Consider the following 27939-nt stretch of genomic DNA (forward strand, 5'->3'; position numbering starts at 1 on the left):
CCTCCAGAGCTCCTGTTGTACTTCAGTTTATCCCCTCTGGAAATGCCCTCACAGACAAACTCAAAAGGTATTCCTCACTAATGTCCTGGTACTTTTTTATAACATTTTTTCCTTTAACATTTATTTCTCCTGTTTTATGTATATGAGTATTTTGCCTGCATGTATGTCTGTGCACTATATGCATGCTGATGTCCAAGGAGATGCGGAACCTCCATGTAGGCTCTGGGAATTGAACCTGGGTCCTTCACAACAACAGCAAATGCTCTTAACCACTGAGCCAACTCTCCAACCTCATGCCCTGCTACCTCTTATTCTATTCAGATTGGCAATCTAAATTACCAACCACAGTATCTAAAAGTTGAAGCAAACACAGTATATTACAGAGAACCACCCTCTCTGCAGCAGTACCATAAAGGAAACACTGAAGAATACTTTACCTTAATAGTTCATTGAATTTATCTGTGATACTTGACACACAAGTCTCCATTTTTACCCAAGAGCCTAAATATTTCCATCAAGATGTTCCTTCTTAGAAACATCAAGGAAACCAAGTCTTTCACTGATGTTTTCTCATTTATCCTGGGACTAAAGCCCTTGCTCCTCAGCACACCTCAAAGCTCAATGCAGGGATGACTCATAGATCTAAAGATCAAGCTAAAGAGGTAAGTCTAACATAGATCCATTAGCATCGTGACCAATTTTTACACTTAAATTCTCTAGAAAACAACTCGTGCTTCTATTACTTTCACAGTCTTAACAGGAAAGCAAAAAGAATCAATGCAACACACAAATTCCACATTTGGATCCAGACCTTCAGATCCACCCCTGACGAGCCTATCATTTCCAGTAAACACTGAATATTCAATTCTCCCCTTTCTCAGCTACCTAAATCCAAGGGCTGTCTACATAGATCTAACCATTATCAGATAAAGCAGAGCTTAACTCACATTCACTAGCCTGCACAAAGAATTTCCTTCAAGAGGGCAGTCTATCCTGTAGCCATAAAATACTTAAATCAGAAAAGGCTAAGAATTACTATTTGAGAACTTAAGGACTTATCTTAGTTTTCCTAACTCCCTCCACTCTTTAGTCTGCATGCATCTTTCTCAATGTGTATTTCTACTTCAATTATTTCCTTCACTCCCATCTGCTACTTCTAGGTTAAACTGAAAACCAATTTTTTTAGCAACAGCCTACTTTTATATATATATTATCACTCTTATACATTGAAACCTTGTCCTATGTCATCCACTGTATGTTTTCAAGATATGTCTACTTAATAATCTCAATGAGTAACTCTGTTCAATATTACTATTCTATTCAATGTTCTATTACTGTCTTTATGGTACAAAAAACTTGTAGAGAGGAAAGAATTTGAAAATCATCTGAGTTTGCTAGTGAGACTAAATAACTTGAACCATAGCTATCTGATTCAAAGCTCCTTCAAGCTATGGTGCTACAATTAACAATGGAAGGCATTGAAAGGAATGGAAAAAGAAACAGAGCCTTAAAACGTAAAAATTAAGGTAACGTTAGAGACTTCGGGAGACAAAGAGAGTAAGATGGGTGAATATCTAAACAGGGAACACTGTGTGGCCTGCCTAGTTAAAAGAAGAGGCATCAGGTAATAATTTTGCACATAATTTTATAAGAAACACTGAGCTGGCAAGATGATAAAGCACCATCTGTGAAATCCTGATGGCTTAAATTCAACCCCCAGGATCCACATAAAGGTGGAAAAAGAGAATAAACTCCACAAAGTTGTTGTCTGACTTCCACATGTGTGCAGTGAGGCGTGTGCTCATATATATGTATGTATGTGTATATATATATATGTATATACATATATATATATTTCATACACACATGCACACATAATAATAATATTTTTTAAAGCCCATAGCAGCTTACAGGAAGCACTGAAACCAAATGCATTTTCTTGCTGAGTTTCATCCTCAAAATGTACATCAAATTCCTGGGGTTTTGTTGTTGTTTTGTCTTTTGTTTTTTGGGTTTTTTTGTTTTTGTTTTGCTTTCCTTTATTTTGAATATCTTTTCATCTCTCCAAGTGAAAACTGAATTCCCAATTCAATCCTCATTTCAGTATTAGCTTATTTACTCATGAAGTTAATTGTGCACAGCCCTAAAGGTAAAATATTATTAAAGGAATGTTCTACTCATATAGAGTCTCCAGCTTATGAGGAAAGCTTCATGTGGACAAGAAATATTTATCTCAGTTTTGATAAATGTACAAAGTGCAGCATAGGCAAGAACATAGAGTGATCGCATATAGCTATATTGTAAATATATGCCATATGAAATCCATCACTGTATTTCATGTCTCCTCTTCCTCTCATAAAAATAAAATAATGGCAGTCATAGGGGTCTCTTGACAAAGAAAAGGGATTGATCATCTAATACCGAACCTTTCTCCTCCTCTAATCAATTCTTATCTGACCAGTTCTGTCATCAGAGTCATTCTATGTCTGTTCCACAAGCAACCTTATCCAATCCCAGGCCTTGCAAAGATTTCTCCCTCAGGGAAGCCTACATGAAAGAATTTATAATTATCTGAGGACTCTAACTTTTTCCAGCCAATAAGCACAGGCGACAATCTTCTACTCACCACCCTTGGGTCAGTTTAGCAAAGTTGCCCCAGTGATCATATTTTCTCAGTAATTCATTGAAAAGCTCAAGGATTCCTACAGTCGAGAGCCATTCTTCCTCACCAAATGGCCATATTTCATCCAACAGGCCCTTTTCACCATTCCTTTCACGTTGGTTTCCTCAGTGAGGTACAAAATAGCCATGCATATTCCCACACCTATGGCTCTCCCTTCTTTTTCTCTGACATGGAATGGCAGCCTCTTCCATTGTCTATGCATCCTTGAGGGTCTTTTCATGTTTTTATCCCTTGTGGAAGTGGACAACATAACACTTGTTGACCCCATCTGAAGGGTTTAGTGCTTGACTATAGTGAGTTTTATATTGCTCTCCAATCATTTCCTGCCTGTGTATCCAAATGGCACTCCCACAAAAGCAACAAATGTACCCCCTATGTGGGTGGCTTCATGGTTCATCACTAAAAATAAAGGTACAAAGACATATTTGTGATTACCCTTAGATTTTAAACATAAACAGGGATTACCCCTCGCAGAGCAAGACTAATGGGCACTCTAGATTATTTGTACCTGTCAAAATTGCTAGACTACGAGGCAGACAGTCAATAATTAGTTGTTGAATTAAAATGCTGTGCTACTTTCAAAGGATGCTCAGATCTTTCCAGTCTGTGGTTACATCCCAAGAATTAGTGTCAGTATTTTATTGCTGAAGCACAGAAAGTAAGAGGAAGATGGAAACACTTTAAGCTCTGAGATCAGTGGGAAGGAATTATGAAGGATGTTACATATTAAAGAGTTAGCTATATTCCATTGGTAAAGCACTATTAATGACATTTCAAGAGTAGGATGATTTGACTGGCAGATATGTGAATGTGTGGGATTGAAATCTAAAAGGATAAACTTTGGAAGTCTAAAATGGCTACAAGGAGACACTGGACAACTTTGATCATAGTGTAAGGAATTGTGTGGGCTTGAACTCTGCCAATGAAAATGGGGCATGTAGAACATTCTGAGATTTGGGGGTTTTATAGATATTTTTGAGGGGATGTGAAAGAGAAGAAATCAAGAGAACAATGTTTCTAGACCCTCTGAAAAATCTCTCTCAAAAGGAGAAAGAAAATCAAATCAAATTAGCAGAAAGTACCAGAACAAAACAAAATGAAACAAAAGGCCAACAAAAAAAAATGGAGTCTGTTTTGGGTTGGCCAACTACTTCTGGGCAGGGGCCCTGCCCTGGAGTGTGGTTAACATGATCATAGATACTCCATTAGAGACAAATGATTCTCCCTTTTCTAGTAGGTATCAATTGACAATAGTTTCTTGATTAGAGTTACGACCCTGAGCCCACCTTCATCTTTCAGTGCTAGGACCCTATCTGGCTTGAACCAGTGCAAGTATTGTGCATGCTACCACCGTCTCTGTGAGTTCACATGTGTATCAGTCCTATTGTGTCTGAAAGATACTTTTTCCTTGGATTCATCCACCACTTTCTAAAAATCTACCCTTTCTCTTCTTTCACATAGATCCCTGAGCCTTGAGTGGAGGGCTTCGAAGGAAGACATCCCATTTAACACTGACTGCTCCAAAGACTCTTGCTGTTTGCACAGTGTCTAGCTGTAGGTCTCTGTGTTAATTCCCATTTACTGTAAGAAGCTTCTCTACTGCAGGCTGAATGAGACACTTGTCTATAGGTATAGCAGTATGTTCCTAAGAGTCGTTTTATTGCTATATTCCTTTAGTGTGACAGAATTATCTGTCCCCTAGGCCCATGATCTATCTGGTCTCGGGTTCTTGGCCCACTTTAGCAGTGGCAGGAATGAGTTCCACCTCACAAAGCAGACCTTAAATCCAGTCGGAAAGAGGTTTGTTACTCCTATAACATTTGTGCCACTATTGCACCACTATAGAGAGAGTATTTTAAACGTGTATATAGCCATGTAAAACATAACCTCTAAATATTACGTCTTTAGTATATGAGTTCTTTATAAAGTACTCTGCTGTTTTATTGCACAGCAATACACTTTTATTCCTTACCAATTTATCAGGTATTAATTTTTTATTGACTAAATTTGTTCTTTGACAATTTCATACATATATAAAGAAAACATTCTGTTTTCTTTCACCCTTTTCCATGCTTTCTAATGCTTCTCCCACTCCTGCCTTATCCCCTACATACACACACACACACACACACACACACACACACACACACACACACACCTTTTCTACATTCATGCCTTTTGCATTTGACTGATTTTTGACTAGGATCTTTTGTGTGGGCATAGGTCTAAAAACTATGCTTTGGAGCCTGATGGACCCACCAGTAGATATACAACTCAAGAAAGTGTATGCCCCTCCCCCAGAATCCATGAGCAGACAGTAGCTTAGCAGGGTTGAGTAGGGCCCCATGTCTCTCTGATCCACACTTGCTGTTTATAAGCCTAGTTTTGTTTAATCACACATAATGTAAGATTATAAGAGTGTGGAATTCCCTGAAGATAGCATTCCATAACTCTTCTTCCTATATTCTGGCTCTTACTTCTTTCTTCTCTGTCTTTCTAATTGTTCACTAATCTTTAAAAGGAGTGGCATAAATGTTGTGTTTAGGGCTGCATTCAACAATCAGTTATGAGCAATCATGAGTCTCTGCATTCACTGCCGTTTATGACATATAGAAGCATCACTAACTAAAGATGAGAGCAGTGCTTGTCTGTCTGGACTGGTCCTAATGGGTGGCTATCAAAGAAGCACTTGGACTTCAAGAGTCTGCTCAAATTGTGGATCCCATGCAAAGCCATATTTAAATATATATATATGATTCAAATGTCTACCATTCCTCCTATGTACTGTAATTGTGGTTTCTCTTACTTTCATAAGAACATAAATTAGAGTGATTAGTTGCTATTATAACTTACTATATTCCCTATGGCCATAGCTCAGTGTTGTAGACCTACATAATGCTCAATAATAATTACTAATATTTATATTTTATGTGTATCCAGCAAAGCCCTAGCTCATGAGCTCATTGAGTTATGGTCATCATGAAGTAGGAGTACCTTTATTTTCATTTTAAAATTAATATGCTGAGACTTAAGCCAGATAAGTAATCACTTTAGTTTATACAGCCAGAAAATGGTACAGCCAGAATTCAAGTCCAAGCAATGCTTCCAGTCTCCATATTCATAACTAATAGGTACAGTGAGTGGTCATTAGACAGTGGGCAAGAATACAAGACTATTGGATATCTATAATCACAGAAAATACAAAAAGAGACGCTCATCATGGTAAAGTCAGATCAAATCCCCAAAGTTGTGTTATAAATTGCTCCTACCTGTGATCAGAAGTGGTAGTGGCTGCATGAAGACTCTGGATAAGGCATGAGTGTTGAGAACTCAGAACCAGCCTGTACTACATAGAAAAAAAAAACCTATCTTAATTATTTTGAAATATAACGCTTAAAAAATAAAAGAATTATCTCTGTTCAGCACCACAATCTCAATAAGGGTATTCCAATAAGGGTGTGGGTCTTACTTTGGATGAAATAGAGAGACAACAACACAGTGTTATTGAGAAAAGACTCTTGAGACAAGGCTCCCAAATGAGCTTCAGAAGGGAGGAATCCCTAGTCCAGGACATATTTTCAGTTGTGTTCCTGTCTTAGGGTTTCTACTGCTGTGAAGAGACACCATGATCATGACAACTCTTATAAAGGTTTGATTGAGGCGGTGGTTTACAGTTTCAGAAGTTTAGTCCATTATCATCATGGCAGCAAGCATGGTTCTGAGAGTATAGTGTGTAGGCAGATATGGTACTGGAGAATTGTGCATTTTGATCCAGAGGCAACAGGAAGTAAACTGTGACACTGGGTGTGACTTGAGCATATATGAGACCTCAAAGCCTGCCTCTACAGTAACACACTTTCTCCAGCAACACCACACCTACTCTAACAAAGCCACATCTCCTAATAGTGCCACTCCTAATAGGGCATTTTCTTTCAAACCACTATAGCTCCTAACAACAACAACAACAAATGCCTCATCATCTAAATGATTTTTTCCCAATTTCTAATGACACTGCTGATACATTTCCTTATATAAGTGGTTGATGTCCTATCCACCTATAGTCATAGAACCAGGGCTGACAAGATGGATCAGTCCTCAAGCCTAAGAACCTAGTTGGATTGCCAAACCCACATGATAGGTTTCAGAATCAACTCCTGAACGTGGTCTTCTGATACCCACATACATGCTCTGGCATGAGCTCATACGTGTACACTTACACACACACACACACACACACACACACACACACACACACATGTGCACACACACACAAAATAGATGATGATGAATATAGATTAGATAGACAGATAAAGACAGAAACATACAGATAAGATGATAGATAGATAGATAGATAGATAGATAGATAGATAGATAGATAGATAGATACCACAAACCCAGAAAACCCAGGTTCTTCTCAGGGGCACAAGAGGATTAAAGGGAGTCCCTGCAGAAGCCTTGTTGGGTCACTATATACAGATAGTTTACTAACATATTCATGGCAGCCATAGATGGAAGAACCACCCCTCATCCTGTGGGATCTATCACATTTGCCTGAGGAATTTTGAACTGGGTAAGATAGATGCTACTATTTATAACCACATTAAAATATAAATGTGGCTCCTTTTCATGTTTAGCATATAGTATTGAAAGAAGAATCACCTCCAGTAAGCCTCAGTTCCACTAGAGAGAGATCAGCAAGACAAAAGAAAACTCCATCCACCTTTCTGTCTTGCTTTTTGGCTCCTCACCCATTTCCTGCTTACTACAGAAATATAAACTCCATGCCCTCAAATTCCTTTTCTTGTCCCCTCTGGTAAACACCAACTGCCATGTCCGAATAGCCAGTGTGTAGTTGTGGGTTATTTTCTACTCTGAAACTAATGATAGTAAGTTATGTAATCGGTTTCCATCACCAATCATAATAAACAAAAGATTATTTTCCCTGTGGTTTTCCAGATTTCCCTTCTCCTTATTATCCACTGGTGTTTTGTGTTATTGATAGGAAAAGTATTCAAAAGAAGAAAAGCTGATTTTACTTAATAGTGAACTGAAGAGCCAATTTTTAAATTTAGCCTCCAGAGTATGAGCAAATCTGAACTGTGGCCTGAATCTGACCAAACTCAAATAAAGCCACAGGGTGAACAACTTATTAGAAAGGAGGTGTTAACTGCCAAAAATGATTTTTCAGGGAACAGCCAGAGAGACCAAGAAAGATGGGGGCATTAGAAGGTACTAAATTTGCTAAACTTGTGCAGGTAAATACTCAAACGCTACTTCTAGTTCAAAAAAAAAGAAAAGAAAATTACCTATAACCAGGCATCTGCTTCCCAGCTAAGGACAAGATAGCCAAAGAGCATATCTTAATACTAGAATATCATATATGATGTATCATTGGTCTAGCAATAATTAAACTTTATAGTGTTAGCAAGACAGCTATTCAAATACCAACCTCAGTGATTAGTGGGGCTCATTTGGCTTAGCCCCGCCTCTAGCTGGAAACACAGTTCTCTGATAGGAACTTTTATTTATTTTAGTTTCAGTCATATTCCAGGGCACTGGGCATTCCAGGAGAAAGGCAGCAGATAGCCAGTAGGTGACAGAGCTAAGGTTCGACCCCAGGCATGCTAATTCCAGTGTCCTGGAGATTGATAGCTACTGTGACTCTGTCCCTTCACTGTATATGAAAATGATAACAGTAGCACCTGAACTGGGTTATAGCAAGGATTATCTTCAGCACATCACTGAAAATGGTACCAGACAATTATAAAGGCTGAGCAAATACCTACCACTAGTCTCTACTGTATCCAGGATGCCTTCCACTACCTCAGAGGCTTAAATACATAGAGCACAAAAGGCTTGTTATGCTAGCCCAAAATTTATTTCAGTATGAAGAATAACACAGCCCCCAGCAAAAGGGGGAGAGACCAAAAGAGACAAAGTAGTTGCCGAAGATTGGGTGTTTTTTATGCTTCCCACTTATGGTCCATCACTAGAAATCGACTCAAGATGCAATTTAAAGCTTTGCCATCACATAGATAGACTTACACTTAAGTTCCATAAGGACAGAAGAAGAGTGGGGAAGCAAGAGATTCGGTAAGGCAACTATGCTTTTCCATGGCCTACAGTGGCATCCCTGCTCATACATCAACTACAAAGCCATGGAGCAAGTCTTCCCTTCATCACACTTTCTCACTTCTAGATGCAACTGAGATGAAATACTTCCCCACCTAAGCTGCTTCTATTTTACCACAGGCTTGCAGAATCCATTTCCCAAACTTCTAACTAGTCTTCCAGGAAACTCATTTCTTTACCCTGCCATCCAGCCTCCAGAATGATGGCACGGTTAATGAGTTTAATTGCAATAATAATAATAATAATAATAATAATAATAATAATAATAATAAAAGGGCCACCATTTATAGTTCCATTCATCAGGAGGGAGGCTGTTTTTTTCACCTAGGATAGTCATGTGAATTTTGAATGGGCTGACAAATTACTGTGCTCAGCAAGGGAACCGAAGTGCCACTGTGTGAGTTCCAAGCCCACATCACTAAGCTTTTCCTAGGATTGCTCTTTGAATGCAGAGCCAAGCATGAAACAGGCCCAGGGATATTTGCTATCTCCTCATTGCTGCAGCAAAGGACTTGACAAAAACAACGTGTGGAGGGAAGGGTAGTGGGCTCCCAGTTCAAAGACGTCTACCATGCTGGGGAAAGAACTGCAGCAAGAGGTTCAGGTGACTGCAGTCAAGAAGCAGAGACAGGCACACTGCTGCTCAAAACCCTCTCTCCTGTTTAACCAGGCCAGGACCCCAGCCCACAGAACGGCTCCAGCCACATCTACAGTGGTTCTTCCCCCTGCCAATAACCTAATCTATTTTTGGTTGTGAGCCTAGCCTTTAACAGCTGAGCTATCATACCTCCAGTAGGTGGTGGCGCATGCCTTTAATCCCAGCACTTGGGAGGCAGAGGCAGGTGGATCTCTGTGAGTTCGAGGCCAGCCTGGTCTACAAAGAGAGATCCAGGAAAGGCGCAAAGCTACACAGAGAAACCCTGTCTTGAAAAACAAAAAAATAAAAATTAAATAAATAAATAAATAAATAAATAAATAAATAAATAACCTAATCTAGAAAATCCCACACAGATGTGCCCAGAGGTTTGAGTCTGTGATGATTCCAAATCTCCTTAAGTTGACAATAAAAGTTAACCATCATTGCTATAGTATCTCCACCATATCCCAGTGTCCCCTGCTCTAAATAAGAACTCAAATATCCAAAATACATCTTCACACATTTTATAGCTAACCAGAACCTCACCAGGTTTTCCCTACTTATCTAATGTACTGATGCCATTGTACCCAGATGTAATTCTGGGATAAAGTTCTTTCTGGGGTAAAGCCAGCTCATCCCTACAAAGGACAGGGCACACCCACAGTTACACCATTACACCAGATCCAGTTCCATTCTTCATCCTGTCCTGGAGGGGCAACTCATGGAGAGTCACATTTCAGCTGACCCCACCACTTCCAGTGATCTCCTGGAGATTGTTTCTTATGCAGAAACAACCCATGGAACTACTCCCTCACCTCCCTCACTTCTGATTTCTCTATATCACTAGGTAGCAGAATTCCTCCAGATAAACCTTTCTCAATTCTGTCTCTAGAGACCAATCCCAGGAACTAAAACTGATGGTTTACTTAAATTAATAACAGACTGCTGATTACAAGGAAACCTCATAAACTTTATCACACCTAATCTAAGGTTTTTCATCATTATTCTTCTGGTTCTAGCCTACTCTGACTCCAACAAACACATAGTCCAACAAAAAACTGCTTTCTGGCTGGCCCATCCCTCACCTGAAGGAAGCAGTCCCAGCAGAGGCCCAGACTGACCAATTCAGCTACCACCCAGGCCTAGATCCAAGGCTTTAAGTTGGCACCCCAACATCTGCCTCATCTGGACCTGCTGGAGTGCATAAAAGGACTGACTCTGAGTCCCATAGCCTCAGGATCTCTGTGACTGGGGCAACAGCATGATATCTGGAAGGCGTTTCAGTAAGGTTTCAGTACTGATGGTGTACCAGAAGCCAGAAGCCTTGAACCTGACTGACAACACACTACACCAAGAACATTTACAAATAGAGCTGTTTGGACAAAAGTGTCTACTACGTGATACACTGCAGGTCTCAATGCCATTAAGATGAAAGAAAAGACGATGGAGAGGATGGAAAGATAAAGGAGCAAAGTGCTTTTTTGGTTGTTTTATTTTGTAATTAATATTTTTTTTTAATTTCCTCTTGTTGTGGGGGATACTGCAAAGGTAAAGGGCTGATATGGAGGGACTGGGAAATAGGTGAGATTGGGATATATGATGTGAAATTCCCAAAGAATCAATTACAAAATTATGTTTAAAAAAAAAAAAACACTGCCCTCCTTTCCTGTAACAGCATTCAAGTATGGCCCCTCTGTCAACTTCTCTGAAGTGTAAAAATCAGCCTGGCCAGGTAAGAGTTGTATAGCATTTAATGGGACAACAGGAATCAGAGATACGATTGGCCAAACCTACTGTCACTTCCTTAATAACCACTTGATTCCTCTATTTAAAGGCCCCTTTCTAGTCTATTAACTCTATTCATCCAGACCAAGCAGCAGCTCTTTCAGATAATATCCTGTTGAAGAGCTAATACTGGTACCCTTCCTGACTCAAGGATAACCAACTGACCAACTGTCACAAGATGTAAAAGGATAGAGCCTCGATGCCTAGGATGCCCAGATCCACACCCATAAATTCTTTAGGCCCCACCTCTCTCTAGCCCTTGATCTGTAAAGTCCCTTTTTTTCATATAATCAAAAAGGCTAGAATGTTAGGTCAAGAGGCTTGCCAGGGAAGGGGATTGGTCATCTTATTTATATACTATCAAACACGTTTACTAATCTGCTAAACTTTAGCAGCAGTAGCCTCAAAGAAGGGTAGGATAAGATTCCTGAATTAAGGCTGAATATCTAGTACATTCACTCATCTGCTAAGATTGGAGACCCTTCCCTTCAAAACTTAAGGACTTCTACCCCTAAGGTCAGAGACCCCCTTCCCTTTCAAGTCTGTAAGTGTAAAAAACTTGTCCTGGAGATTGTTGATGGATCTCCTCCATGTTTCAGCTTCACCCAGTACACTTGGCCAGCATTATTAAAAAACATAGAATTATTTTCTAACTGTGGAGTGGAAAATATTTATGAACCATTCAAAAAGCCAAGGGTCAGTCATAAAAAGTACCAGTTAATTTTATGGTTATCCCTATACCCTGGTTCTACCGGAGCTTAGTTTCCACTCTTGTTCATTGTCCTTCCTCAGCCACACACTCCATGAATAAATACCTCCACCTCATCATTTCCAGTTATGACAATCACTCCTTTATCTCAATTTCAACAGTCTACTCTCTACCAGAAGTTCCTGTAGTCTCTTTACCTCCCCCACTCAAAAACCTACATTTTTGTCATCTGTATTGACTTCTACATGTACACAGCAGACTTTATCTGTATCAATGAATAACATACAGAAAGGTTTTGATAACTATCACAAGTTTCTTGTCATTGTAATAACCATTTTTATGTTGTCAATTCCTGTTCCTACGTTTATTTAATCTCTTCTCCCAAGTTCCATAGTTCTATGTTTATTTCCATCAAACTAGACATCTTGGGCACTTTGTTAAAACTCTCTGCAGTGGACTGAGCATCACTTCAGCTGTATGCTTCTCAGCTAAGCATATGGCAGCCATCTTCTCAGGCACTCTGAGAGCCATGCTTACTGGACTGCAGTAACACATTTTAAACCAAAATTGAGAATCTGTCTTAGCAATAGTATTGACTCTGTTGCCAAAGTTTATTTTTCTCACAAATCTCTTGTATCAACAACTATCTATCCTAATGATGAGTTTTCATGTGTTGTGTGGTTCTGTCTCAGTTTCTTTTGATGCATAAATATTTATGAATTTTTCCCCTTTTGCACTTGATCTTTTAATTATTTGATCACTTGTGACTGAGTAAATTCATCAGGCATTTGTGTTGACAGTACTTATGGTACCACTGACACTTCATCACTCAATTGATTGTTACTTACATGCTCGAGACAGCTTTAATGTGCTGATATGCTTCGAGCCCATTCATGACAGAAAGCCTTTAATTGTCATTCCTTGCTTTGGTTTCTTTCATTTGCTCTTTATCAGTGTCTGTGTCAAATAAAAGCGGAGAGGACTGTCTTTCAATGCTTCCTAGTTTCTATCTTTTTATTTAAGTTCTTTCATACAACATATTTTGATCCCATTTTCCCTCTCCATGTTCTTCCAGATCTTCCCCATCTCCCTCCCTCCCCACACAAATTTATATTCTCTCTCTTGCAAAATAAAATGAAAATCAAAACAACAGGCAGAAGACCAGTAAGATGAAAAAAATGCCAAAACAAAACAAAAATTCCACAAACCTGAACAATATTAGTAACTCTTGCAAAGGTGATCACCTCAAAATATTGCTAATGGACCATGTATAAGTATTTGTACTATTTCTTCCCTAGCGTACTTTTATAAAATTGCTTGATATTTCCCAATACTCCTTAGAATTCATGACTTTTATCCTACTTAGTTCTACATGCCCCAGATCACTAAGGCTTCCCAAATGAAACATCGTTTCATGTCAATATCGTTTTAATTGAATCATTAGATATAGTGAAGGAAATGCTTACAGGGATGGCTGAGTGTCTTAATGTAATTATCTTCTCTGGTGGGTAGCTAGTCCCTAAATTGATTGTTTCCCCCACTTTCTATTATAATTCCACTAAAAGTATACAGCCAGTTGAAGTGAATAGCCCAGTCCACCTGATAGACACCAAGCAATAGATTCACCTTAGGGAAACAGAAGCATAGAATTCATCATATGTAGATAGATACAGTTACCTGGTCATATCCCTGCATCTTCTAAACCATGATGTACTAAAGTTATCCAGGTGGTTCAGTTCAAGTACCATCTAACTAAAAGTTTCTTTGTCTTAAACCTCAATCCTCAGTCCTGCCTTAAAAGAAAACAGTCATCTCCCAGTGTTTATTCTCATCTCAGTGATACTATGATTTCATGGATTTTTATTGTTCATTTGCTGGAATAAAGAGAGGAAAATCTTATTTCTTGGGATGAAAGACTTTCTTCTGGAACAGGCTTATTTTTCTCATTCAAATCTTTTAGTGTTTTATGAGATACAAAGGCAATAAAATATTTGCACCTGCATTTTTGTCAAACTAAAAATCATAAGTGAAGCTGAACTGTGTCCATGGGGGTCAAAGGGGAAAAATCCATTTGACACCATTAGCTTTGTGTCCCAAATGTGTGCATAAAGCATATTGTACTTCCCTATCAGAAAGCATAATCATAATCTATCCACAATGCCAAACACATGGAATCAGAGCCCAATCAATTAGTCACCTAACGTTCAGTCCACATGATGCCAAACATCTGGAGACTTGAAACCTTCCAAATGAATGAGTGATTTCTTTTTTGCTTTTCTTCAGAAGAGTTTTGGCAACAAGTGAACATAGCCAAATGTAGGCATTTCTACTTGTGTTACCTTCCAACATTAGGACCCAATCTTTCAATATTCAAAGACAACCTTCAGTATATGAAATCTCCTGTGATTTATTTTGATGATGAACTTATATTGAACAATGATTAAAAATCAGAGTTATTTAAGTGTGTTTGAATGTTGAGTCAACATATGGTAGCAATCAGAGCATTAATGTTCTACTGCCCTAGAGTACCTACCCTGAGGTCATCTATGGAGGGCTTCTTGTGCACATTGAGTCTAGCATGTTACTATACCTCTCTGCTTCTCCTTCCCGTGCTGATCCAGAAATTTCTCTAAGACATGTATGAGAAATAAAGGATAGTTAGGGAGCAGATAAACAAAGAGGGTCAGGGTCCATTGCCTAAATGCTAAGTAAAACAATGTCAGCAGCAACAACCTCAGATGCAGAAACAAAGGTTGGACTCCAAGAGCTTCTAGGAGATGCTCTTTAGAGAAAGTCTAAGAACATAGATCCTCTCCCCATACAAAGAAATCGAAGAAAGAGAAGAGAAGGCCAGAAAGCTAAGGTCTGTGAAGGAAAACTTTAAAACTGGTACCCTCGTCCTCTTCCTTCTCCTGTGCTCTACCTGTCCCTCTCTCACTTCCCATCTTCCACTCCCTTCTTTCTTCTATTTCCTTCCCCTTCTCCTCTGATTCCATGCTATATTCAATCCCAACATATTAAAATCTAAGCTCTAGAAGTAGAACCCTTTCCTAAGAGCCAATAACTTTTCCTATACCCACTATCCCATCTTTCTTTGCTTCCTCTACAAGCATTTTTATACCTGTCCACCAGCTCTTCCTCACTCCCTACGGGACATTTTTCCCCCACATTTTGAGTGTTGGATTCTCCGTTAATGTTGTGAAGTTTATGATTTAGAGTCTCTACCTTCCAGGCCTACTTTCCATTACAATATTCTTTTCAAGTAGAGCTTCTTTCCATTATTTATTTATAGTTTGGGTTTATTCTGCCCTTTGTTCCTTTGGACTTCTACTCTCTAAGTCTTACCATAAAACAGGAGGTTCTGATACTAATTGCTCTCACGTGCTGCCTGTGAGTATTAAATTTACTATCAGACCCACCTGTCACCCTCTGGCTGGCTAGTTCTGCAAAGCAAATTATTACAAACAAATCGCTAAAGCAACCAAAACTCTCTCAGTTTTCGAAGCAAAAATTCTCAGATGGAAGTGCTGGCATATGTCTGCAGACCCTGAGGGAAAATCTGCTGGAAGCTTCTCTCCTAGTATCTGGCATTCTAGATTTCTCAGTCTTCTAACGTGTGCCTCAAGTCTCTGCCTCTGTCTTCTCCCATATTCATGTGTCTAAATTTTCTGATTCTTGTAAAAATACCATTGTATTGGGTTAGAGACATTTATCAACCTACACGTGATTCCAATCTGCAAAGACTACATTTCCAAATAAGGGCATTTCCAAGTTCCAGGTTGTGCTGGGAACATCCTTGTACTCAGTTGACACCTCTATATAAACTGTTTTCTACAACCGTAGAATTGGTCTTTGAATCGACAGTATTCTAACAAACTATGGTACAAAAAACAAACTTCAGTTCATCAAAAGTGTCTCTCGTTTTTTACATTAACCCACAAAACTTTATTCTAGTCATGGAAGTCCTTGCACATCTACCTCACTCAGATCCTACCTATTCCACTACAACCAGGTCAAACTAGGATATTTGCTCTACCCTCTTAATGAGGACATCAATGGGACTGTGCTATAGGGCATTCCGGTAAGCACTACCTCATTTTAGTCTACATAATAATCCACAGGAAAACTGAGAAGTGAGGACTGGGAATGATCTGGCCACACTGACTCAGCATAATAAAAATCTTTCAATGTTATAAAACATTAAGTCTGAATTATGAATTAAACTGTCAAAGAATAGCTACTCTCTTTAATTAACTATCACAGTAAAAAAAAAAAAGTTTGTAATGAGTTAGTAGACTAGTTAGTGGCTAACAGTCAATTGCTCCTCAGAACTGTAGGAGTGTCTTCAAAACTGTGTTTTAGAAGAATGATAGCCACTTATTTGGGGATATAAATAATTATGTTAAATAAAATATGGCAGACTTGGAAATCAAAGGCATTCTTTAAAATACAGATTGATGTGAACATTTCAAGGAAGGACTATCACAATTCACATAAGTATTAAACTATTTCCAAGGACTATGAAGGACTTCACAGATAATGTGGTATTAATCATAATTATACGTTTAGAAAAGTAAATATTAAGAAGCCTGACAGCAGGAGAGATTTGCTTCAGGTCACTGGATTATATTGTACCCTGCAATTGAAACTCCTCTCAAGAACAAAGTAAATCTGGGTGATTGTGGTCATTTTCTAAACATTTTTCTCCATTTCTAAGTAGTCATACATTTCTCAAGTCTGTTTTGGAAAGAGAAAATTAAAAATATCTATTAAATTCTTGAAATGTTTTTGTGATTTTTAAAAAAAAGCATGTAACATGTTAAACAAGGAGAATAACGTAACTTTTTACTTATTATATCTCTTAAAATCAATGTTTATTCTGTCTGAACAAACTGTTTAATGTGGTGAGTTACTTAAAACAATTTGACAACATTCTGAAATATTTTTCTTTCTCTCTGTATCAACAGAGGGGAAGACTCTAAAAAGAAAACTGGAAATATCCAGTTGTATGGCCGAGTTTTAGTTCAAAATACTCTGGCTCTTAGCTCTGTGGTTGAGTAGCTATCCCTCACGAAGCATTCTATATCTAAGCAAAAATAGTTCACACAATTACACAGTTACAAAGCCATCCATTGCTTACAAGATCAGAAGTGGATTGTTTGCACAGGTAATTATAATGGGTTGTGGACTCACCAAAGGTTATTTTGAAATGGCCTGTGGAAAGACACGGTTTCCCATCACTCACTTAGAAATTACTCCCTCAATTCTCTTAGACACTTGCCAGTTGGTTTTTCTAAAAGGCAACACAAACATAAGAAATGGGTCTTGAATATAATTTTAGTACATAAAGAAGATTTTACAATGAACAAATTGTACTGGGCTTCCAAACTGTGCTTTTTGTAGTCTGAACACAGAAGAAGGGGTAGGCATATGGCAAAGGCCACCTTTCTCCAATACAAAAAGTTATTAAATCTACTGGAGTTGGCTAAAGGAAGCCATAATTACTTTCAAATGGAAAAAAGCCACAAATTTCCTTTCTCTTGCCTTACACATCATTTTCTTATCCCAAGTTACATATTTTCAACTTCATCACACATCAGAATGTCAGGTCAAACCCCTACCCTAAACATATTAAAATTCTTTCCTACTCCTGAACCTGTGGCACAAACAAGACCACTATTCCAGTATCGTGATTCTTTTGTAATTGGCTTGTGGCTTCTCTATCTAGTGTTTTTCAGTGTCAACATGAACCACTGTAAGCATGCATGCTGCACAGTTTAGCTGTCATCAAGAAACAGCTAAGGCTACTTCTCCCATTGAATATTTTCACTGAGCATCGCTAGTGTTTCTCTGCTAATTCTGAAGTGTCAGCCCTAACAAAAAGAGACACCAAGAAGATAAAGGGTCATGACTCAGTTTCCCCAGCCCAGATCTTCAGTTCATTTACCCAACAGCTTACTGCTCCTCTATACAATATGAAAAACATCTAACATGAGGTTTTTTTCTTTTTTAAAAGTTTTATTTTATTATTTTAAATTCTGTATATGTGATTATCTGTGAACATCCGTTTGTTCACCTAAAGCCAGAAGGGGTGTCAGGTCTCCTGGAGCTCAAGTTAGAGGTGGTTGTGAGCCACCTGACACAAGTGTTCTTAACCACTGATACATCAGTCTCGTCAGCCCCATGAAAAGTGATTAAAATTACTTGCACAAACACTATCTTTTGCTGTATGTTGCTTATGTTTGTGATCTCAGAATTTGAGAGACTGATGGCAGAAGGGTTACCATACATTTGAGGCCAACTTTGGACATGTAAGTTCTAGACAAGCTTGGGCTACAATAAGAGATCTACCTTGTCTGGAAATCAGCATGGAGAATCCTCAAAAAGCTAAAAATGAATCTACCACATGACATCACTCTACCACTCCTTGGTAACAGCTATTCTACTCCTTGACATATGCCCAAAGGACTCAACGTCCTACTCCACTGACTCCCGCCCAGCAGTGTTGATTGCTGACCTATTCACAATAGCTGGAAAATAGAAAACAACCTGAATGTCCTTCAAAAACGAATAGCTAATAAAAACATAGTACATATACATGGACTGGTATTCAGCTGTAAGAAAAAATGAATTCACGGAATCTAAAAGAGATTATGTTGAGTGAGGTAACTAGACTCAGAAAGTCAGATGCCACTTGTTCTCTCTCATTTATGTCTTCTAGCTCCAAATCTTCAGATAAAAACGTACAACATGGAGGAAGCACAGAAACCAGGAAAGTATAAAAGGGCCATCCAAGGTCCTCGAGAGTGGAATAGCAAGTGATATAAAATGGAAAACAGAAAAAACGGGCAAGAGATCTCTAACTATTAAGTGGGGAGGGAGATCAGTAAAGAAGAATGTAGGAGCCACAAATAACACCAAGGATTTTTGATAAAGCCCCAAGAAATCATATTATTTTACATTTATATAAAGTTATATATAACACATACAAGTGCATATAAATACACATAGCTTAAATGAGGCTATGCCCTTGAGCTGTGACAATGCTTCCCCCAAGAGCCATAAACTAACAAAACCCCTGTACCAGGTACTACATCTCCTTTAAACTGATCAGACAGGGCAATCCAGATGACTCTCAAAACAATGTAGGCTGTCGTTGCTGTACTTGGATGCTTCTCAGAGGTTTAAAGTAAGTCCACATTGCTGAAGACACAGCACACTTAGGACATAAGGCCTGAATTATTCCAGCTGGATCTAACTTTAAAGCTTTCTTCCTACATTCTAGATTCCATAGTACCAGAAAATACTATGTAGTCTACAACAGTAGAGGACAAATAATAGTCTGACCCAGGTATATGTAGTGTATAGCTGTTCCAGCTTTGACCTGGAAGTACTGCTCCCAGTGAGGCTTCCAGTAACTGTCACACCTACCTACGACCTGCCCCTGAGGCAGGGCCAAAATGGGAGCCCTTAAGGCCAGAGATCCAGATGTTCCAGCTCTCTTGGTTCCTGGTGATCCTTGATGCTGGATGTAGACCAAGCAGAGTTCTCCAGAGAACACCGCTGAACTGCAGTTCACCTTTCTTGGATCCTGTAACACACCCCTTTACTAGCTGTAAGTTACCCCTCAAAATAAACCTTTTTTCTTAGACTATGTGGAGTTGCCTTAATAAATCCCCCAAAAGGTATGTAACACCTATGAACCAGAACAATGACAAGCATGGAAAGGTAGCTGTAAAGGTGTAATAGTGGCATGATAGTAATTAACATTTGTCAAAGTTGACTTAAAGTCCACTGAACAGATGAGAAATCATGCTTGTACTAGAAACCTAGCCAACTACCTGGGACTAGTGAAGTCATGGATCTTAGAAGAGAATCTACTACTGAAACTTAACCCAGCATAATTCCTTAACTACATTCTAAATATTATCATTGTACTCCCAGGTAAGTATAGTTATCACCCTTCATCAAAGAAGCTTTTCTTATCTCTCTGTTCCTCCCCATTCCAGAGACAGCTACTTCTTCTCATCGAGACAAGACGAAGGTCAGAGTGAACAGATTTGGTTGTATTGGACACCTGGTCACAAGGGCTACTTTCTACTATGGTAAAGTAGACACTGTTACCAGCAATGACCCCTTCACTAACTTCAACTACATAGTCTACATATTTCAATATGACTCTACTTATGGAAAGTTCCATAGCTCAGTCAAGGCTAAGAACAGGAAACTTCTCATCAATGGGAAGGTCATTTCCATCTTCCAGAAGGGATATCCCAATACCTCATGGAGAGATGTTGGTACTGAGAATGCTTTAAAGTCCACTGGCATCTTCAACACCAAGAAGAAGACCAGGGACCACTTGAATGATGAAGACAAAATCGTCATCATCTCTTCCTCTTCTATTGATGGCCTCATGTTTGTAATGGACATGAACCACAAAAATCATTACAGCTCATCTAAGGTTGTCAGCAATGCTTCTTTCACCACTAATTGCTTGGCACTCCTGGTTAAGATCATCTATGAAAACTTTGGCAACATAAAGGAACTCATGAACACAGTCCTTATCATAATTACCAACCCAAAAGACTGTAGACAGCCCCTCTAGGAAACTGTGGTGTGATGGCCATTGGCCTGCCCGGAGAATCATTCCCACATCCACAGGCACTACCAAGGCTATGTGCTCTGTCATCCCAGAGCTGAATAGGATATTCACTTACATGGCTTTCTATATTCCTATCCCCAGTCTGTCTGTATCAGATCTGACTTGCTGCCTAGAGAAACCTGTCAAGTACAATTACATCAAGAAGGAGGTAAAGCAGAGAGAGCACTAAAAGGCATCCTGGACTATACTGAGGACCATATTGTCTCCTGAAACGTTAACTGTGATGCCAAGTTTTCCACCTTTTATGCTGGAGCTGACATTGCTCTCAACAACTTTGTCGACCTCATTTCCTAGTATGACAATGAATACAGCTACAGCAACAAGGTCATGGACCCCATTGCCTACATGGCCTCCAAGGTATAAGAAGGCCTGGACCACATACCCAACAAGAACTTGAGAAGAAGAGAGGCTGTTGATGAGTCTCTGTCCATCACTCAGACTTCCTTCACAATTTCCATCCCATAACCATAGAAGAAGGGGAGAAGCCTAGGGAGCACTACTCCCTTTAATACCATCAATGAAGTTCACAGACCCCTGCCCCTCCCCACACACACACAAATATTCTATATATAGTAAATGCCAACTGTGCAAAAAGCAATGGATTATAGGGAGCGCAGTCACAATAGATATATCTGCATCACAGTTCCTTTATCTATGGCTCAGGACACACCACAATGAGAAAGCAGACAGATTGTTAAGAGCCAGAATACCAGGAAGTCTGTGACTGCCTCTCTTAGAAATGGCTGAATAAACAAGACATGAATAATGATAGTACAAACAGACATGCTAACATAGAAGGGGAAAGAAATCTTTCAGGTTCACACCGTTAGACAAAGAACTATAGGCAATTAATGACTGCTGGGAGAGGGGGAATTAGCTCATCTCCCAGGGACGAGCATACTGATTGATTATCTAATTCAAAGTGGCCAACCTTGAAACCATACACTCAAATAATAAAAGTGGATTTAGGTTGTGTTTTTATATTTGTCCATATATATAACAATAATAATCAAATAAAAGGGAAGATGGGCGGTGGTGGCACATGCCTTTAATCCCAGCACTCGGGAGGCAGAGGCAGGTGGATCTCTGTGAGTTCAAGGCCAGCCTGGTCTTCAGAGTGAGATCTAGGAAAGGTGCAAAGCTACACAGAGAAACCCTGTCTTGAAAAACCAAAAATAAATAAATAAATAATAAAAATAAATAAATAAATAAATAAAAGGAAAAAGGTCTATTAATTTGAGAGTGGAGGGCACTTGGGAGGGGTTGGAGGAAGAGTACATGAGAGAAGAAAAAGAGGAAAGTGATATAATTATATTTTAATTAAAAAATATAGAATAAATGGGAAAAGGGAAACCACCAGTGTATTTTTAATTTAAAATCCAAAAAGCAAAAATAAAATTTCAGAATTAAAGCAAAGTTTTTATTTTTGTGAAATAAACTTCATGGAAAACTTGTATTTCCCTGTGAAGATTTAATCAGTCTATAAGCTTGTATTATTCATTCGGGGATTTGATGGTATAACCATTCTAACATTGATCCTTAGCTCTAATCCCACAGACAAGCAACACAGAGAATTAAATGTCAACTACACTATCTAAAAATGTGAAGATATTTACAGTATACTTTTATCTTGATTTCAAATATTTTCATTCCCTATAAAGAGGCTGGGATAAAATGTATGAGATGATCTAAGTAGTATGCACTTGGACTCATTTTTATTCACACCATTACTTTAAGAGCCAGAGCAACAGCCAAGCTGAAACTTTCTTTGTAATGATCCCTAAACAAATCCTCTGCTACCTTCAGCTGACAGGAAGAATCCACTCTTGGGGGCACAGTCATCAGCATAGCTGTCTGCCTCACCCAACCTTTGATTGATGCCAGTTTCATTTCTGATCTTTTCTCTGTCAAATGTTCCCTGAATTGACAGAGAAATGCTTCTGTTAATATAACCCTGAGGATCTTTTCCATGTCCAAAGTCTATAACCTAAAATTAGCCTACTTCTGGCTTTAAATCCTTACACTTTGGCTCTTTCTCTTAAGCTGGCCCCTTTCTTGAATAACCAATGAGTGCCAAACCCAAATTAGGTGTATTTCGGAGCTGCAACATGCACTTCCACTTCTGAGCCATTGGCTGTCACTTTAGTTCCTCCCTCACTGCTATGAAGTCCTACAGGTAAGCACATTCAGAAAGCGCTTAGATTCATTCTGTTGTTCATATTTTGTCAAACATTTTCCCAAGTCCAACCCTCATAAAATGTTTAATCACATAACCCCCACAACCCCCATGGGAGGATGCTGCCCCTCCTAGAAACCAACGTTTGTCAAACAAGGATCTTAGGACCAGGTGCCAGGTGCCTCCTTAGGAAATGTTCATCAGAAAGGCCCTGTCCCCTCCTCCCAAACAACACAAGCTATTTTCAGTTCTCTTGGTTGCCCATCACAGCTAGAATATAATAATCTAATGGCTCACACCTTTAATTCCAGTACCTGGGGAGGCAGAGGCAGGCTGCTTCTGTTAGTTTGAGGACCACCTGGTCTACACAGTGAGTTCCAGGACTACCAGAGCTACATAGTGAAACCCTCTCTTGAAAAAAACACAAAAATCATCTATTTCTGAAAACACCACCTACCTTGACTACAGGTATAGAGGAAACAATCTGGAGCTGAACTAGAAGCTTCCTTTCTATTAGCTAGCTTTTGTAGTGCCAGGTATTATTCAGGCTACTAGGGGAGAAAGGTTTCAATGTCTTACCCAGCTATTAACTCTACAAACTGCAACGCCAGCCAGCCACTCAAAAATGTGCTCACTGGTGCAATAATAACATGACTATGAAGGAGGTAAACAATTTTCCCTGAATTGGATTTGAGGTCTGAGGCACAAGATGAAATACATGCTTAATACTGTAAATTTGGTCAAAACCCCATGGCTGAGAAGATCATAGACTCTAAGGGGAACTCACTACTATTGTTTTGCTAAATTAACCTAGCACCAAACTGCAGTCTAAAATACTGATGTTTACACCCATATGCAAATACTACTCTCATCCTTAATCAAAGAAGCTTCTCTTTGTTGTGAATGATGATAAATGCAAAGGAGACTCATGACTACTCAAGATGCTTAAACTAAGTTATGGCTGGGTGTTCAGACCTAAAGAAGACATTTATACTAACCTGCTAAGGCTTGGGGAATATCATGGAAGAGAGAGTGGAAAGATTAAAGCCAGAATATAGGAAGAAGGGGTTTGAAATGCTATCTACAGGGCTTGATGCAGCCATTACAAATATGTCACAGCAGCAGTACTGTACCTGCATAAGACTCAGCTTATAAATAACCAATCATAAATTGAGAAAGGCTTATGTGGCCCTACCCCTTCATGCTGAACTTTGGCAACTAACTGATGGCTTCTAGAGAAAGAACAGCCCTTATTCACAGGGTCCCAAAGGATGGTGCCAAACCCAAAGCTACACAGAGAGTACTGACTAAAACCAGTGGGTCACCAAACAAAAAGGCATACACATAGGAGAGAAACCTTTAAGGAAAGAGAGGAGGATGAAATGGGTGGGAGGGAAGGAGGAGAGGATGAGTGGGCAAATAAACAAAGTGCACCGTACACTGGTATGAAAGAGTCAAAGAATTGAATTAATCAATAAAAAAGATAGAAAAACTGAACTAGAACTTATTAAAATAAGAACTCAGTTGGGGTTGTAGCTAGCTCAGTGGTAGAGTAGCTTGCCTTGCACACACAAGGTTTGGTTCCTGGTACCAAAATAAATATAAATAAATAATAAATACATAAATTTCTTTTAAAACTTAACCACAGCCCCCAACCCTATTAAATAATACTACAAAAACTCAATTAGGTTATTATTTACTCCAGTAATCTGATTTATATGCCATATTTAATAAGGTATAAATATCTTGATTCCTAGTTTGAGCTCTAGAGGTTTTCCCGAGTCTTTAGAATAGTGTGTGTGTGTGTGTGTGTGTACACATGCATGTGCATATGTGCCTGTACATACACGAGCGTGTGTAGAGGTCAACAGATAACTTGCAGGAGTTGGTTATCTCCTTTTACCACATGAGTCCTAGAAGTCAATCTCTAGTTGTCAGGATGACTGACACATTCCACTGGCCCAAAACCAGTGAGTACAAAAGAAATGTATGTGTGACTAATACAGAAATTCTAATCATTAAAGAAAAAGATTAACAGAATGAGTGACTACCCTAATTCCTCTCTCCCTCAGTATTTCATAAAACATCTGTCAAAACACTGGAAATAAAATAGCTGTCCCACTGCATTTGATGTTGATCTGACATTTAAAGAACACTTGCTTCCATTCATTTGGCTATTTGTCCCTGTGCTTTTTGCAATCTTGGATTCAACAATTCACGCTCTTGCAATAGCAAAACGAATGGAAGCACATGAATTATGAACCAAAGGCTGTGGAGCCCCCAGATGGATCAGGCCCTCTGGATAAGTGAGACAATTGAATAGCTTGATCTGCTTGGGAGGCACCCAGTCTGTGGGACCAGGATCTGTCCTTAGTGCATGAGCTGGCTGTTTGAAACCTTGGGCTTACACAGGGACACTTTGCTCAGCCTGGAAGGAGGTGACAGGACCTGCCTGTACTGAATTCACCAGGTTTAAATGAATCCCCAGGGGAGTCTTGGCCCTGGAGGAGATGGGAATGGAGGGGAGGGGCTGGGGGGAGGGTGGGGGTGGGGTGGGATGGGGGAGGACAGGGGAACCCATGGCTGATGTATAAAATTTAAAACACATAATAATAAAGAAAACACATAATAATAAAGAAAAAAAAAAAAAAGAACACTTGCAAAGTGTCCAGATTCTCCTTCAGTACTTACCAGCTGTTCATAGATGTAGTCGGAGCTTTTCTGTGTCCCGGCATGCAGGTGGTCAGAACAAATCTCTCCCACTTGTGTCCCTTAAGTAAACACACACAGAGGCTTATATTAATTATAACTGCATGGCCATGGCTCAAGCCTTTTGCTAGCTCATATATCTAAAATTAGCCCATAACTATTAGTATATATATATATCGCCACATGTTTGTTGGCTTTACTTGCGTCCCATTACATGTTGCTCCTTGGATGGCTGACTGGCGTCTCTCTCGCCTTCTTTCTGTCTCTCTCTTTGAATTTCCCGCCTGCCTCTAAGCTGCCTTGCCATAGGCCAAAAGGCTTTATTAATCAACCAATTAGAACAAATTCACAGCGTACAGAAAGACATTCCCTCATCACAAAGACTATAATCTGAGTGTACTAAATATCAAAAAATGAAAAGTCTGATAAGCTCATTGCGTAACAATGATGGCATCAAATTAAAATTCAATAATTATGAAATATACTTTGAAATTAGTGTTTAGAAATTGAACATTTCATATGTAAATAGTCCATGAAACAAAGAAAAAAAGAAAACATTCAAACTGAATAATAATTTAAAAAAGAGGATACCTTTCTTACTTGAGTAAAGCCAAAGTGATATTTAAAAGGAAATGTATATTTTTATGCCTATATCTGAAAATTTTTAAGTTTTAATATCTTTTTATTTTGATAGCATTGAGAGAACAAGAAAACCATATAACTCCTTGATAGAAGTAAGAGAAATGCATTTAATATCTATCTATTTCTAATTTTTCATTCCAAATAGATGTCTATAATATGTTTTAATTGAAATACAATTGCACCACTTTTTCCCCTTCTTTCCTCCCCCAGATCCTTCCATGCCCCCTGACTCTAAAGTTAATAGGTTTTGTCTTTGATTATTGGATTATTATTGTCACATACATGTATGTGTTTATGTATATAGCTACAACCTGCTGGGTCTGGATTTTTGTTTGTTTGTTTGTTTGTTTGTTTGTGTTCATATATCTTCAGGGCTGCATTAGACATCCAATAAAAGGGCTCATCCCAGGAAGAGGCAAAGTATCCTTCCAGCTGTCACCAGCTGCCTATAGTTCTTTGTCTAGGTGTGGGATCCTGTAAAACTTTTCCCCCTTCCATTGTTAATATGTTGCTAGAGGTTTTCTCAGCCACTTGTAAACACACAGAGGCTTACATTAATTACAAACTGGATGGCCTATGGCTCAGGCTCATTATTAACTAGCTCTTATAACTTAATTCAACCCATTCCTATTAATCTATTTTCACCACGTGGCTTCATGGCATTACCTGTTCTCTCACATCTTGCTTCTCCTGGCAATGGCTCACAGCTTCTGCCTCACTCCACCCTTCTTCACCTCCCTCTTCAGTTTGAATGCATGGTCTAACCTATTCTGCCCCGCCATTGGCCAAACAGCTTTATTTATCAACCAATGAGAGCAGCATATATTCATTCACAGCATACAGAAAGCCTTCCCAGGGCACTAACTTGTCCATTGGTGTCTCACTTGTTCTGCCTTGTTTATGCAGCCACTTCTAGAAGAGACTGTTTCACAGCAAGTTTCCTGGTGTTCTGGTGTTTATAATCCTTTTGCCTCTTCCACCATGCTGTTCCAGGAGCCACAGACAGAGGAGCTGTGCTGGAGGTGTGTGGTTTGGGGCTGGGCTCCCTCTGTCTGTGGATCTCTGCATTGTGCCCATTGTGATTTTTGTGATGGACTCTGAGTGCTGTAAAGAGAGGCTTCTTCTTTTTTTTTTTTTTTTTTGCATTTTTATTTAAGTTTTTTTTATATAATCTATTTCAATCATTTTTCCCTCCAACTCCTCCCAGATCCTCTTAACCTTCCACCTAACTTCATATTTTCTCTCTCAAAAAGAAAGAAAAAAAAACAAGAACAAAATCCAGACAAATAAGTTTAAAAAGGAGGAAGAAGAGGAGGAGGAGGAGGAGGAGGAAAGACATTTTGTAAATCATCTTTGATGAGGGATGTTAGCGACACTTATTTAAGAAATGTGGCTCCGACACAAAGAAAGTTTGTGGACTCTATGTTTTTTTCTAAAATTCTCAAAAAATGAAGAAAGTAGCTACTTTTCACTGTATCAATGTAACACATAGTTAACCTCAAACCTAAGAGATTATGAATGCATTTGCCTTACAGTTGCCACATTTAACACTTTCTGTTCCACCCTATTCTTAAAGTTTAATAAGAAACATAAGGCAAAGAGAAAAGAGAGAGCATATAATTTGGAAAAATCAAAAGAAGTACCTTAAAGGACTTTCAAAACCAGCTGTAATTAAATACCATTCCATGTCCACTAGATTGGCTAAAATAAATAAAGTCAACAAAACAAGCATTAATTGTGGATACTGGGCCATGGGAACAGACATTCACTGCGGGAAGAGTATGAATTGATAGAACATTTTGGA

The 27939-nt window shown here is 38.9% G+C and overlaps 1 pseudogene; it reads left to right on the forward strand.

Annotated features, from left to right (window-relative positions):
* Positions 1-18696: 18696 nt before the first annotated feature.
* LOC118577835 lies at positions 18697-20971 on the forward strand (annotated as a pseudogene).
* Positions 20972-27939: the final 6968 nt, after the last annotated feature.

This window comes from Onychomys torridus, chromosome 2 (assembly GCF_903995425.1).
Source record: "Onychomys torridus chromosome 2, mOncTor1.1, whole genome shotgun sequence".
NCBI classification, from domain to species: Eukaryota; Metazoa; Chordata; class Mammalia; order Rodentia; family Cricetidae; genus Onychomys; species Onychomys torridus.